General features: G+C 39.8%; 1 protein-coding gene across 2 annotated transcripts in view; it reads right to left on the bottom strand.

Annotated features, from left to right (window-relative positions):
• The window catches only part of KCNJ6 (potassium inwardly rectifying channel subfamily J member 6), a 270546-nt gene extending 254958 nt beyond the window's left edge, over nt 1-15588 (bottom strand). The window contains exon 1 of one of the 2 annotated variants that reach the window (XM_075593752.1): nt 15222-15588. The gene's annotated coding sequence lies outside the window, so the exon portion shown is untranslated. Of the gene's footprint in view, nt 1-13715; nt 14056-15221 lie in introns of those variants that run through there. The other variant, XM_075593753.1, reaches the window with a different exon arrangement.
• Between the last annotated feature and the right edge of the window lie 329 nt (nt 15589-15917).

The raw sequence follows: 15917 nt of genomic DNA, 5'->3' as shown, positions 1-15917 counted from the left end.
AAAAAGACACCGGGGATTGGTTAGGTACAAAATCCCTTCGTGGTACATCATAGGGTCTAAATGTATTGTTGGGTCTATATGCATTGAAATCGTGGTCCCTATGTCTATCATGATAATAGTCACGATGACCATAGTTCTCACGATCATCATGATAGCCCCTATATGGTGGGCCCTGATATCTTTGGTAACCATCTTTGAATGGTACTTGTGGTCTAGTGCCAAAGAAAGGGCGTAATTGACCCGATGGTTTTTTATTTTTATTTTTTATTTTTACCAGACATTTTAGTTCCTTTCTGTATGTCTTTTTTGTCTACAAAGAGACACCCAAAATAGACAAAAAAGACATACAGAAAGGAACTAAAATGTCTGGTAAAAATAAAAATAAAAAACCATCGGGTCAATTACGCCCTTTCTTTGGCACTAGACCACAAGTACCATTCAAAGATGGTTACCAAAGATATCAGGGCCCACCATATAGGGGCTATCATGATGATCGTGAGAACTATGGTCATCGTGACTATTATCATGATAGACATAGGGACCACGATTTCAATGCATATAGACCCAACAATACATTTAGACCCTATGATGTACCACGAAGGGATTTTGTACCTAACCAATCCCCGGTGTCTTTTTTAGATCACGACAGGGAGCAGGACTTCCCTACAAGGAGGGACAGCGAAACAAACAATCTAGTGGGGAGACAAGACACTCCTCGCTCCACAAGGCGGAAAAGAACAGAGGACTCAGAGGAAAAAGAGGAGGGAAGAAAAAGAAAAAAACAAGAACTCGGGAACCTAAGGTAGGAGCCACGAATGTGTTCAACATCAGTGGACACCAGACCACTGCGGTTGAGGACAGGGTCCTATCAAAGGGTCTAAATTTTGCTCCATCACAGGGACCTAATATGTTCAACCTCTATGTTGACACTCACAAATTTGTGAGAAGGCTGACTTTGAAAAAATATTTTTTAAAGGATGCTGTAACTAGAAGCATTACACATACAGAGAGCTCTCCAACTGTAACAGAACCCATTATAAGAAAGCAATTTAAAAACCCATCAGTCTTTTATCCAAGACATATAAAGGGCAATTTCTTGGATACTTTTACTGAGTTGGGAATTAAGGATATGGAGAAGGCAGCTAATGAATTCACCATTAAAAATCACAATCTTAGCTTATTGGAAAAGCAAGCCATTAAGGGGTTAGAAAGTAACCCTAACATAGTGATTAAGGCCGCGGATAAGGGCGGGGGAATCGTCATCATGGATTCATCCTATTATAGGAAAGAGTCCATGAGGATACTAAGCGACCAGGATACATATATTAAATTAGATCACAATCCATCAGTAGTTTTTAAAGAAACAATAAAGGACTACATACAAAAAGGTTTTAATGATGGAGTTATCTCAAAGGGAGAATTGGAATTCTTGGACATCACACAGCCAAGAGTTCCAGTTTTCTACTTCATTCCCAAGATCCATAAGGATCTTTGGAATCCGCCAGGCCGCCCAATAATATCGGGCATAAAATCCATGTCGTCCAACCTTTCCCAGTTCATAGACTCAGTACTCCAAAAATATGTCCTGAATATGCCCTCCTATCTCCGCGACACCACTCATGTTCTGAACATCTTAAAGGATATACAGTGGGCTAGTCACTACACATGGGTCACGTGCGACGTGACCTCACTGTACACTGTCATTGACCATGAGTTAGGTGTCGCGGCGATCAGAAGAGTTTTGGATCGTGATGACAGCTTGGAGATAAAATTTAAAAACTTTATAATAGATGGAATAAAATTCATTCTAAAACACAACTTCTTCCATCATGACGACAGCTTCTACCTCCAGATATGCGGCACCGCAATGGGCACCAGGTTCGCCCCCAGCTATGCCAACATATTTATGGGTATGTGGGAAGAGGACAATATCCTATCCCACAACCCATATGGGGAGGACCTGGTGCTATGGAAACGCTACATTGATGATGTGCTGTGTATCTGGGGGGGAAGTAACGAGGATTTACTTAAATTCCAAGAGTACCTTAATCAAAACAAATTAAATTTAAAATTTACCTTTAGCAATAGTCCCCAAACCATAGATTTCTTAGATCTAACCTTATATATAGAAGAAGGGTCCATCGAGACAAAAACCTTTTATAAAAAGGTGGATGCCAACATTTACTTGTTGGCATCAAGTCATCATAATCAAAGATGGATAAACAATATACCCAAGGGGCAATTTCTCAGAACAAAAAGAAATTGTTCCAGAACTGAGATATTCGATATACAGGCAGAAGAACTAACGAATAAATTTATGGATAGGGAATACAAGCACACTAAGGTAATAAGGGCACTAGAATCAGTAAAAAATATCCCAAGGGAAGATCTAATAGTAATGAATCCAAATAAAAAGAAATCCAAAGAAGGGGAATTTATTCCATTCATTACCAAATATAATGCCATGGCCCCGAAAATTACACAAATAATTAAAAAACATTGGGGCATCTTACAGGGAGACCAAACATTAAACACCATTTTACCAAAAATTCCCCAAATAGTGTTTAAAAGGGCAGATAATCTTAAACTACAACTCTCCCCAAGCTGTCCATTTGACGTGGCAAAAAAATCCAATACCACATGGCTTAGGGAACTAAATGGGTTCTTTACATGTGGGAAATGCATTGGCTGCAAATACAGTACCAAATGTAGGGAATTTAAATCCAATATAACAGGTGTTGTATTTCCAATTAAATCCTTCATAAATTGTAAAAGCTCCTTTACGGTCTACCTGTTAGAATGCCCCTGTGGGCTACAATATGTAGGGCGAACAGGTAGACCATTAAAGAGACGCTTTGCGGAACACATTTACAATATTAAAAGGGGTCTCGAGACACATAGTGTCTCGAATCACTTCAAAATAAAACATAACCAAAACCCCGAGGGATTGGTCTGCAAGGGTATAGATTGCCCCAAACAAAACTGGAGAGGGGGAGATAAAATCAATCTAATATCGCGGCGTGAAAGCTATTGGATATACACCCTAAAAACATTAACCCCAAAAGGTCTAAACATAGAGTTTGACCTGGCATCCTTTTTGAGAGATAGCTAATTGATATCAAATTGATAGTTGATCAATATCAAACATGCAAAATCAGTCAGCCAGCATCATTTAATTCCTATGAGTCCTCTGTTCAATCTGTCCCATACACACTATATGGATACCATTTTGAAGTTCCATTTTTATATAAGCTCATTTTAAGTATATAATCAATTAGTACTGTATTAAATGAATTCAGACATGAATGTTTATATATATTTATTTTCATGCATTAGAAATATCAATTGTATTATCTGTTGTTGTTTTTTAATATCATATGTAATACTGTATGTGAATTGTATTTTAGAAATGTTGTGTTACAGTCTTATTATAACAAGTTTGTGATACATTTACGATATATGACAGGATTCTGTAATGAAAACATCATTACACCAGTCAATCAGCCCAACACCCCTCTGGGAATAAATATCCTATCAGGGCAAGTCTAGGGCTATCTAGTTGTGCTTAAGCAGCACCTTATAACACCAATTAGCCCAATATCCCTCTGGGAATAATTATCCTATCAGGGCGAGTTTAGGGCCAATTAGCTGTGCTTAAATAGCACCATACAACATCCATGCTCCATTACCCCTGAGGAAGTGACGTCAGAGGTCACGAAACGCGCGTAGGGTGGAGCATAGCTGCACGCATTGCTACGTGCTAGTACCAGCTGAGGAGGTTGCTGTTTGAGGTGACGACATCTGAGGTGGACCTGGCGCTCCGATTTGCGGCCGCGAGGAGGAGATACACGCAGGATCCAGCCTCCACGCACATCACGGTTCAGCCCCTCATGCTTGCGGACGGCACATTGTAAATCGTGCAGTTAGATCATCTAGCATGTGAGTGCATTATATGTTGGTCTTTTTATTGTTTTATTAAATTGTACTGTACCACACTATTGGGCCTTTTATCTTTTGTGTATCATTGGGCGGACCGGCCATCTGTGGAGCGGGAGCAACACCAGTGGGGACCCGGTGACAGATACTAATCTCCGGTTTAAAGATACCTTTCAAGGCCTGCATTCACCCATCTAGATGTAAGTATCTAGCAGCTGTGTGAATGAGGCTTCAATACATATGAGATACTGCGCAATGGTTTCCTGTTCTCTTTGATTGCAGATCAACAAACTTCAGAAGAAAACCAGGAAGTCAGACTGTGGACATTTTTCCTACCAGTTTTTCAACAAACAGGACTAATTTATCAGGTTATGCACTTGATAGTGCGCCAAGGACTTTGCTCTCTGTACTAACATTTCTTATCTTCCCTGATTTGGCCCAAATCACGCCGAATAAGCAGAAAATGTATGTGCAGATCACCAAAATACTGCAAAATAATAAAATTTGTTATCGCTGGGGTTTCCCGTTCAGGCTGCTGTTCACTTACCATGAAACAATGCATATTCTTCTTTTACCTGAAGGTGAAGAAAAATTGAGAGAACTAGGTACTTGAATAAGGTGAAGAAAAATTGAGAGACCTAGGTTTACTTGAACCAGAAGACTTTGAAGACCCCCAGCGGGCCCGTCTTCCGCCTAAACCACAGCATGTGTGAAGGCTTCAGTTCCAAGGAGAGCGAAAATGAAACCTACCAACAAAAATTAGGGCTGTTTGCACATTAAGAATCCACCTAAGACAATGGGGACTATGCACAAAGCAGTGAAAAGTCCTTTTAAGTACGATAAGTGCCTTTTCAGCACGATACTGCGTGCAGCATGGTTCACAAAGCAGTGATAACACTAGTATCGCTCTTAAAAGACATTTTTTCTGAAAAAAAAGCTAATTGAATAAAAAGTCGGACGATCAGCCAAAAAACAGCAAATGCGCCATTTTTTGCCAGTCCAAGTGATTCACAAAGCAGTGATAAGTGAATTGTACTTTAAAGGCTCACAATTTCTTTTCACCAGCTAAAGGCTGGCGCAAAAGAGATGGAGACATGAATAAGATCATTATTTACCTTTTTTTCAGCACACCATTAATACGACAAGCCAGTGGGTGTCGGGCGGCCCTAGGGTGATCCCCATGGGTGTCTGGGGTCCTTGGGTAATTCCCGTCAGTGTCCAGGGCCCTCGGATGATCCCCGCGGGTGTCTGGGGTTCCCCGCTCACCTGCGATACCAATCGTGTGCCCAAAAAAAAACCAACAGCCAATACTTTTAAATAAATACACCCCCTCTCCCCCTCCGCCCCTAACAAATATAGTACAATAATGGGCAAAATTACTACAGATGCAGCCACCAGTATTAGAACACTTACCTGGGAAATTCTGGGAGATTCTTGGGCAGTCTCACAGTAAATGCCTCAACATTTCTGTGAGATTCCTAATGGCCCATAAGATTAACACAGCGGGGGTCTCCCTGCAGTCCTATGCAGAAGACATTGGTTATAACTAAGATGTTACTATGAGAAGGTTATACAGTGGACATTTCCATGATGTAAGTGAATTGAAACTGTATATATTATTTGATTTGTTGCTATGCCTTATTAAAGGGTACATGGAATTTAATATCTACTCACTATAATAGAGGTTTATATATCTTACAGCAAGTTAAGATAAGAGCCAGCTGCACCATGTGTTAATTTTTAATATTGATATTTTATTCACTAATCACTTTTCACTTTAAATTATCACATAAGCATGGAAATATACAAAAATGTATTAGCCTGGAGTGCACCATGGTAATGTACTTTCTGTAGAGGACTTGCTGACATAATATCAGCTGATCCTCTAATTTGTAAATAGCTGGAGATTTAAGTGCAATAAGGGATTCACCATCACAAAAGACTGTTCCTTCTACTCGACGACTTGTTTCCATGTCCAAAGAATTGATGCTTGTGGATTCCTGTAGATTAATGAATGTTAAGGTGAAGGATTCTTTCTTTCTGCTCCCATTCCCATAACAGCTACTCATGAATCGACTATATTTTTGTGGATCAACAAATCAGTGATATTATCTCCTCAGCAACAGTTGTCCCATCTGCCTGGTCAGATAATTCTACACTTATAACTGAACTGGAGGGTCTCACAACCAAACATAAAACAAGATCGTGGTCTCTCAACGAATCTTTATTGACGAACCCACAAACTCTTCAACTAATGGAAGAGGAACTCACTCAATATTTTGAAATAAATAACTCCCCAGAGGTCTTCTCTTTCACCCTTTGGGAAGCACATAAATCAGTGATTTGAGGCAAGTTGATTGCTCTGGCTTCTCAGAAAAAAAAAGAAAAAAATTGAAATACTAACACAAAACATCAGAATTAGAGTCTATCCACTAAACAAATCCCTCCCGGAAAAATTCCAGGAAAATAATTTCAATAATAGGTCAAGTGAATCTTCTGTTGGTGACAAACACAGAGAAAGCTATACATTGGACCCAACAGAAATACTATGAAAAAAAGCAATAAGGCAGGTAGAATGCTTGCACGTAAATTAAAATAAAAACAAGCAAAAACCTAAATTCATAGCATATACCCCAAAAACAGTCTAAAACTATAAGTAAAGCATTTAGAGAATGCTATGCATCCTTCTATAGTCTACCTGGACCGTGGGAGACTCAGCTAAAAATAAAAAAGCAAAAAAAATTCAAACTTTTCTAACAGAATGCCGACTCCCCACACTTAAACCAAAGGATTGTAAGGAATCCGCTCCTGGGTTTTGGCTGGAACTTATCCTTGCAGAGCTGTGAAGTTTCCAGACAAACCCTCCCTGCTCCTGCAATCAAGAATCTGGACCTGTTCTGGACACACTGCAGTCTGCTTCACGCTGCTTGCTATGCAGCTCTGTCCCTATTGGTTGCCCATGCTATTTAGGGTCAGCCCTTCCCCCCAAGAAGTGGCTAAGAATAAACCAAGTTATCTTGGAAGTAACTGTGTTTGCTACAAGCACCTCTGCCTGGCCTACCTTGGACCAATCTGTTCCTGTGCTGAAGTGCTGGATCCCCAGTGCTAAGCTTCATAGCTCCTGTGGCCTGGCTGCATTTTCTCCTTGCAGAGGCCTTCGTTGCCTGGCCTACCTTGGGCCAATCTGTTCCTGTACTGAAGCGCTGGATCCCAAGTGCTAAGCTTCATAGTTCCTGTGACCTGGCTGCTTATTCTCCTTGCAGAGGTCTTTGTGATGTCCTGCTCCTATCCTCCTTACAGAGATCATTCCGACGCTAAAGCTGCTACGCTGAAGCGCCACGCATCTGTCTTCCCGTTGCCGACCCTAGCTTGTATCCTTGACCATTGCTCCTGTGCCGTCTGCCTTGACCCCAGCCTGGATAACGTTAACCCTGCCTTCTACAATCCTGACCCGGCTACCTCTGACCACGGAATATGCACTCCGGACCCGGCTTCGTGGTCTAAGGTCGGTGTTTTCACATCCCCACCTCAGCCCCGTGGTCCGGTCCCGGTTTGTGGCGAGCACGAACGTTACAATGATATAACAAACCTTGAAAAAACCATAGAGCCGCTTGAAATTCTGGAGGCAATCAAATCCCTGAAAACTGGGGAGGCCCCTGGTCCGGATGGATTTTCTAACCTTTATAACAATTTTTTTCCCACAATACTCCTCCCATATTTAACAAAGATATTTCATGATATGCTCCTTGGCTCTCCATCTAGATGTTACGAGCAACTATAGTGGTAATCCTGACAGAGGGAAGAGATCCCCTAATGTGCTTTAGCTGCAGACCCATTTCCTTATGAAAAACGGATCTAAAAATATATGCAAACATTTTGGCCACCAGACTGAACAATATTCTCCCTAGACTAATTCATCTGGATCAGGTGGGTTTTATCTTAGGCAGGCAAGCCCTTGACAATACGAGAATGGTGAATCTCATACATGGGGCGAAACAAACAATATGTCCAGCCCTTTTACTCTCACTAGGCGCAGAAAAAGCATTTGATAGATTAGATTGGCAGTTTATGACGGCCACGCTTTAGCAGATGGGATTCACACAAAAAATTCAAAATAGTATAAATAGTTATACTCTGCCCCAACAGCTATAGTGAAGACCAATAATTATTTGTCTGACCCTTTCCCAATATTAACCGGAACTAGACAGGGTTGTCCGCTGTCCCCTTTGCTGTTTGCCTTAGCCATAGAACCGTATTTTTTTTGAAGATTACCCTTTTTGCAGATGATATATTATTGACGCTTTCAAAACCTCTCATCTTTCTCCATAATCTTTTTCACACTTTATCGGAATTTAGTTCTCTCTCCGGATACAAAATTAACAATACTTAATCCTTGGCCCTTAGTATAAATTTCCTTAAAGAAATGGTAAAATTATTACAACTAAATTTTGATTTTAAATGGAATCCGAACCATATTAAATATTTAGGTGTCCAAATAACTAAAGATTACTCTACACTATACACTACAAATTTTGGACCATTTTTTAATAAAATATTAAAAGATCTAGCCACCTGGAACCCACATATAATCTCCTGGTTTGGGAGGATAGGAACTATTAAAATGAATATTCTACCTAGACTCCTCTATCTTTTTCAAATTCTCCCAGTTAAAATCTGCCAGAAAGATCTAAATAATGAACGAAAGAAAATATTGAAATTTGTATGGCAAAATAGATGGCCCAGAGTCTGTATAGACATTCTTTTATAAATCTAAATCAGGAGGTTTAGCTCTCCCCAATTTACAAAAATACTATAGAGCAGCCCAATTGGGGCAATTAATCAGTTGGCATGCAAACCCAGCGGATACGATGGGTAGAGCTAGAGAATTTGATTTGCTCGCCATTTGAAATTAAGAATCTTCTTTGGTTCAACAGAAAATCTAGACCAGCTGAGATCTACAGGAATCCAGTGATATCTTTAGCCTGTAATCTCTGGGACTCTCTTAAATCCACGTTTCAATTAACTAGCCTCCCCTCCCCCATGCAACCTCTGTTTGCGGACCCTTCCCTTCCTTCTTATATGGGTAACCAACAAGCCAACCCTTGGACTCAAAAAGGACTCTTAAGAGTCAACGATATTCCTATTCATGGGAGGGTCCCGTCCTTTGCATCATTACAAACTAGTCATGATATTCCCTCCTCTGAATTTTTTTAGATTTCTCCAAATCAGACACAATATCCAGTCTACCTACAAGGCAAATAGATCTCACGATCTTACTTTGTATGAAGATTGGTGTTTACAACAGTCTCTTACAAAAGGTATTATCTCTGTGCTATATCATAACTGACTCCCATTAAAAGCAACCGAACTCCTGATAAATATATGATCTCCTGGGAGATTTGATCAATTTAGATCTGGGTATATGTAAAGATATATGGGAGGCTGCCTCCAAAAACTCATTGTGTGTTGTTATCAAGGAGAATATCTACAAACTAATATTCAGATGGTACATGACTCCTACCAGGTTACACTCTTTTCTCCCAGTGTCTCCCCGCTGTGTTGGCGTGGTTGTGGTGAAATGGGGAATATGCTGCACATATTCTGGTCATGCCCTGGGAGAGACTCAGTAGTCTCTTTCTCACATGGATGCCCTAAAATCTAACCACTACGGAGGGAAGTGTTTGCCCTAATATATAGGATCTTGGAAATTAATGTTCCCCATGATCCACTATATATATTGCTAGGCAAACCAATGAACAACCAAAACAAAAAAAGAAGCCAAAATGATTTCCCAAATTTTAAATGCCACCAGGTGCACTATCGCCAAGAATTGGAAACAATCTGCCCCTCCATCTCTACACCAAATAAACAACAACATTTGTCACATAGTATAGATGGAAAAAAAATCTGCCTATCTATTTGGCTCTACTGTACCTCACAATTCTCAGTGACCTGGCCCCCTTGGTTCCAACATGCTGGTACAGTATATCCCCATATTTAGATTAAACATTTTCTGAACATTCTGATACAGTATATGTTGTATCAAATCTGATGTTCATTGTAAAGAATATGTATAACTGCTGTACCCTCCCCTTTCCCCAAATCCCTGCCCAATTGTGATTATACCAGATTGTATGTATCAATGTACCCTCCCCCCTTTTTCTTTTATGTATCCCCTTCCCTAAATTCTAAAAAAATTATTAATAAAAACTTAAGTAACATACATACACTTAAATTCTATATTTAAGTCTTCTATCCAATGTCCATTAAAATAAGAGCACAAAGATTAGTTATTCCTTTATAAGTATTCCCCCACAAAAATACCAACATTTCTGTCACTTTTATCAACCCATCATGAATGTTGTTGCTGTGAACCACAAGACTTTACATTTTTCCATATTCTTTATTTTCTGATTATACAGCTTGTACGTAAATACTGTTAGAATCAATACACTTCACGATCTACTAGCCAAACTCAATCTTCTTTTCCAATTGAACGGTGACTTCCAAGATAATGACATTTATCATTCCGGACTCTCTTAGGGATCGATCCATAAAGCTCAGTTAAATCAGGCCACATAATGGGAATGTTACCTAAAACAGGAACAGGCGTTATGTTCCCTGAGTTAACATGTCCTCCTCAAAGCTAATTATATGCAAAGACAATGTCTGGACTACATCTCATTAGCACAAGCTTAAAGTCACATTATTCTAGTAAAGCATTGTATTATCTTCCAATAATGTGACATTATGCCAATCTTGGTTTTGCTCCTATTCAGAGCCTAAAATAAGTTTTTTTTTTGCTGAAGTGGAAAGAGAGCGGAGATGGAAATAATGCCGGGAAATAATACATTGGTATTTAAATGATGCCTAACTGTGGAGTTACACCCATCAAGACACAACAAAATCTCAATTTCAATGTCTGGATTAGAGTAAGACAAAGTTTAGGTACAGCTTAAATAGTGAAATGTTAAGTCCCCGCGTTAACCTTAACAGACTATTGTGAATATGCATGGGCAGATTGTCCTATTGGGCGATCGGGGTCGGTCCGGTGGCTTTTCAGCAGCGTCTGGCGGCTCCCTAGCTCCCAAGCTCCCTGACTGCCTGCAATACTCTCCCCTCCTGTTGGTGCCGGGATCGAACTTCTATCTGACCACACTGACCACAGGGAGCTGGAGGAGGGAGCTGCAGAGTCCCTGGACTTGTGTGCATGTTGGAGTGAGTGAAAGGGGGGTCGTCTTCTCCAGAGTGCCCCCCCCTCCTGCAGCATCACATTATCATGGCGAGCCATCAAATGACACTACAATGTCACCTGACGACGCTTTGCCATGACAATGTGACGTGACATGGTGCCGCAGCGCTGCAGTAAGTGCTTCAAGAAATTGCCAATAGTGTCATACATATATCGCTAAGCTGTAAGGCCCAGTCATATGCAGAACTGTTTAGTAAATGGGGGTCATTTATATCCCTATTCCAAGTGAAAAATAATACCCTCAACAAGTGAAAGTCACATGTTCACATTTACACAAGTGTACGCATCATGGAGACCCCTCCATAATCACAAAACGGGCAATAATAACTTCTAGACGACATTATATCACTGTGCATCAAATGAGAATGAAGAATAACTGGTTCACCCACCAGCATCATACAATATTGATCTTATTATGTCAACAGAATTCTGATGAGACAAAAAGCTGATAGAATCTCTAGTACTATGTTGCATTACACAAACAAACTATGTTAGGCCTATATTATTTTCCTAATCATTTAAAAGTTTACTGGGATATTGCATGTTAAATGACCCTGATTTGTTGGCACTAAGTAGCATTTTATTATTTTGTTTTTACACAGGTTGTAAGCAAATTATATTCCTTTCATATGTTATGTTTGATACAATTTTAGTTTCAAAGTGGGCTCTTTCTCGAACACAGTGGTTCCCAAATCCAGACCTCAGGGACCCCTAACAGTGCTGGTTTTAAGGATACCCCTGCTTGAGCGCAGGTGGTTCAGTCAATAATGATTGGGCCAGCTGTGCTAATGAGAAGATATCCTTACAAGTTGCACTGCTAGTGTTCCCCGAGGACTTGTTTTGGGAGTCTAACATATACTGTATATGTGGTCATGTGCAGATTTTTTTTTTTTTTTAGAAAATCCTTTACTTTCATTTTTGAGTTAAAGATACAAAGTTCTAGTTGGTGTATTGTGTAAAGAAAAGACGTGTGACGTTTTGCAAGATCACTGCACTATAATTGTATCTGCGATACATTTTCTAGTTGGTTGATTAACCAGCATCGCAACAATCTAAGACAATTCTACAGAGTTCAGTTGGAGTTTCAGAAAATACAAAGCAGAGGTTGAAAGGCTGATTATTCAGTATGATACAATCCCCTTTATGCTCCATAGGTACTTGGTTTAGATATAGTATAATGATTTTAATATATAGAATGTTTTTACATCTACAAATCCACAAAGTAACAGGGATTGGGGATTTTGTTATCCAGTGGGATCTTTTTGGTGTGTAAAACTAGTGTTTATTATTTTTGATTCTTCCAGTGTTTTCATTCAATTAAAAATCAGTGTTTACAATGAAAAAAAATGGACTCATTAAAATGTGGCGTTTAACGGTGTAAATGCTTTTAGTTGTCTTTGTCTCCTACTGGCTGGGCTGCTTACAAGAGTTGGAATTTAATTGAAAATTATCTTAATTTTTGTTTTTTTATGGATTTTACAGTAACTGGAAGTGGAAGATGATCCGTTGGTGGTGCTTTTTCTGTCTGTTTTAAACCTAAAACTGTAACCATTACAACACTGTTCATGAGAAAGAGAAAGAGAAAGAGAAAGAGAGAGAGAGAGAGAGAGAGAGAGAGAGAGAGATATTAGGGAGCAAACCCAAATATATACCTCCAAATAGATTAGCCTATAGTCCACGATATACCTCTGTAAACAACTGAGATACTTGGAATATGTGCTCTTTTAAATAATAAATTGGCATATTTGCTGGGTATCTAAGGTGTGTTTATAGGTATCTCATGATGTGGAATATAGGTTAGTTTATTTGGAGGAATATATATTAATGTATGTTACTTTGTTTGTGGAGGTTTTCGCAGAATGATTTTTAGCAATTAAACTTTATTGTCCTTATTCTGCATGATTTAAATTTACAATGGATGAAAACTTCTTTTCAACAACTTTTATATTGTGCAAGGTGTAAGAACACTGCACACTTTATGGCTACATAACCCGCCTCTTTCAAATAGATCAGAAAATTATTTATTTTGCTCAGATCCAAATATAAAAACCTTGTGATACAGTACATATCTGCAGCATCATAGCAACATCAAGGAGGAACTAGGAATGTAATTTATTGCACTACTTGATAAAATAAGTTGCTTGGGGCAGCGAAAGCTTTGCAGTGCAATTAACAAAGGACCTCTGACAAGACTACTTACACTTTTCCAGTACTGCAACACCCTACTACCATATCTTACCAAGCATGAAATGGAAGATTGCAAATCCGAATAATTTCTACTCAAATGTACACGCTTCCTTTTAACCTAATGCTCCACATGGATTCAGCAGGATAACATTATGTTCTTCAGCCTTGTTGACATACTGTGTGCATATTAAGCCTGTCATGCCTTCATATGCATGAAAGAGATATTATTCAAGCCATGTAAACATGCATAGCACAAGGTATAATTATTTGTCCCCATTTGACAGACACAGCAATGGTATTAGATGACGATTAGAATTTTTGGGGGGAAGTGATATACTACCTTATGGTTAACTCCAGCTGCTGACCTGCAGAGATGATTTGGCTTCAGCTGCGTGAGGTTATTACAACTCTCCATGCTCTGTCCAAGGTACTGAATCTATCTTTGCTCTCTGATTGCTAAATTCCATTCACTGCCCGGAGGGTTCTTGTATTCCGTTGTAATGTACCGTATGCAAGTGCATTCAACCACGACCCAAAGTGAAAGACCCTATTGTCTTCAATAAAGTAAGATGAATAACAGGAAAGCGTTTCACGTGCAGGTTGCTGTCTTGTCTTTGAGATTAGGGAAATGACAGCAAAGTTTGTGTCTCGTATACACAACAGGATATTTTTTTTTCTCTCTCCAAGTCTCCATGGTGACATAGAGCTAGATAAAGTGGCTATTACTTCATTAACACATCTCTAATAGCAGCACATCTTCCTTCCACTCATATTCCTAATACAGATAGCACCAGCTACACTAAATATCCAGCATGCAAACATTATAAAGGACAGCCTCTAAATAAGGATTCTGAAAAAAAATATGACAAGATGGGCAGAGAATAGATTTTGCAATTGATCAAGAAAACCACATGTTCCTCTTAAATTAAGGGAAAGTTTAATGTTCTGATATGACTGTAATCATAATGGCTATTTGGGGTGGGAGTCCACCCACCTACTTTGCCAGTCTCCCACCCACCTACCTTGCCAGTCTCCCACCCACCTACCTTGCCAGTCTCCCATCCACCTACCTTGCCAGACTCCCATCTACTTTGCCAGCCTCCTACCTATCTTGCCAGTCTCCCACCTACCTTGCCAGTCTTCCACCCACCTTTCCCGTCTCCCACCCACCTACCTTGACAAAATGTCTCCAGCGATCTCAATATGGGACAAGTCGAACTCCACACTCTACAATGTTACGTAATGAAATGCTACCTGCTGCATGGTATAAAGCAACCAAAGAAAAAAAAATCGTATTGGGGAATGCTTTGGTTAAAGATCTGTAGCATCCAGCATCCAGCAATCAGCGTGTCAGTGGCAGGGAAATGGATGATTTATTTGCATTTCTATTTAATTCGCTTGCATTAAATCTAGATTTTATTGCAGTCAAACGATGAATTATTTTTCTATAATTTCAACCCAAAAGACTACGAGTAATAGATAGTGGGTTTTAATGAAATCAGAATTGGGATCTGCAACTGATGTTATGGCATTGAGTGCATTCAACCTCAGCCACATATGCCAAAATATGATGATATCTTTCTAATGATTTGCTGGACCCTATTGATCCATAACGTGTAGCATTTTAGCTCATGATTCATTACAACAACACAATCTTTGCTAGTCATACAGATATTCTGATGTTATGCAATCGACTTTTCCCCTAGATATTTGGCACTTCCTAATCCAATTTTCTCAGCAGGGTAGAAAAATCAATTGAATTATTGTGAAGGTAAAAGGAACAAGCAGCAATAAGGAACTACAACTGCAAGAGTAGATGTTTATTTTTTAATTTTTATTTTTTTACCTTATTTTGATGTGTTGATCTCAGTTTCTCATGATGTCCGTCCTGAGATGAGGATGGTTAGGTATACAACCAATGATGAATTGCTTGAAAAGAATCTATGGATCAAGCCTAAATCCTACATCGATCTCAGCTTCAAGCTTTGCCCCCCCCTCCCCCCTACCCCCCTCCAAAAAAAAATCCTGAATGAGCAACACTCCAGCCCAGATCCGGCTGTTTGTATAGCAGGGCCAGGCGCACGAGGGGTCAAACTGCAGATAAAAAAAGGCAGGAGCTCAATAAAAAAGCGCAAGCAGAGGGGAAAGTGCTGGACACGTCATGAAACCCGCAGATTCAACGAATTGCACTCATTGTGTGAGTGGATGCTGTGCATTGTGACTACTTGAGCAGTGCAATGAAGGCTGAGAGCCTCGCACAGCGCCACTTGCTGGAAGAGAGCGGAATCGACGGTGCTGACTGATGCATGTCCTCCTCTTACAGCATCTGAGAAGCTTGTAACAAGAAAGTTCGGTCACTGAGACCTTGAATGTCAAAGTGATCATTTTCCCGTCTGTTCGATCAGCTGGCCTAAAATGTGTGATCTTTTTGCATGATTTCCAAGCAGCTTCAGATTTAACAATGGTTTAAATAAAGGGGTTGAGGTCTCTGGGGGGGTCCATGTACCAAATTCTGCTGGCTGCAAAAACAGCACCCTTTTCC

Source organism: Ascaphus truei, chromosome 3 (assembly GCF_040206685.1).
Source record: "Ascaphus truei isolate aAscTru1 chromosome 3, aAscTru1.hap1, whole genome shotgun sequence".
In the NCBI taxonomy this organism is placed as follows: domain Eukaryota; kingdom Metazoa; phylum Chordata; class Amphibia; order Anura; family Ascaphidae; genus Ascaphus; species Ascaphus truei.
Note: the sequence above shows the minus strand (reverse complement) of the source record. Positions and strands in the feature narration are given on the sequence as shown.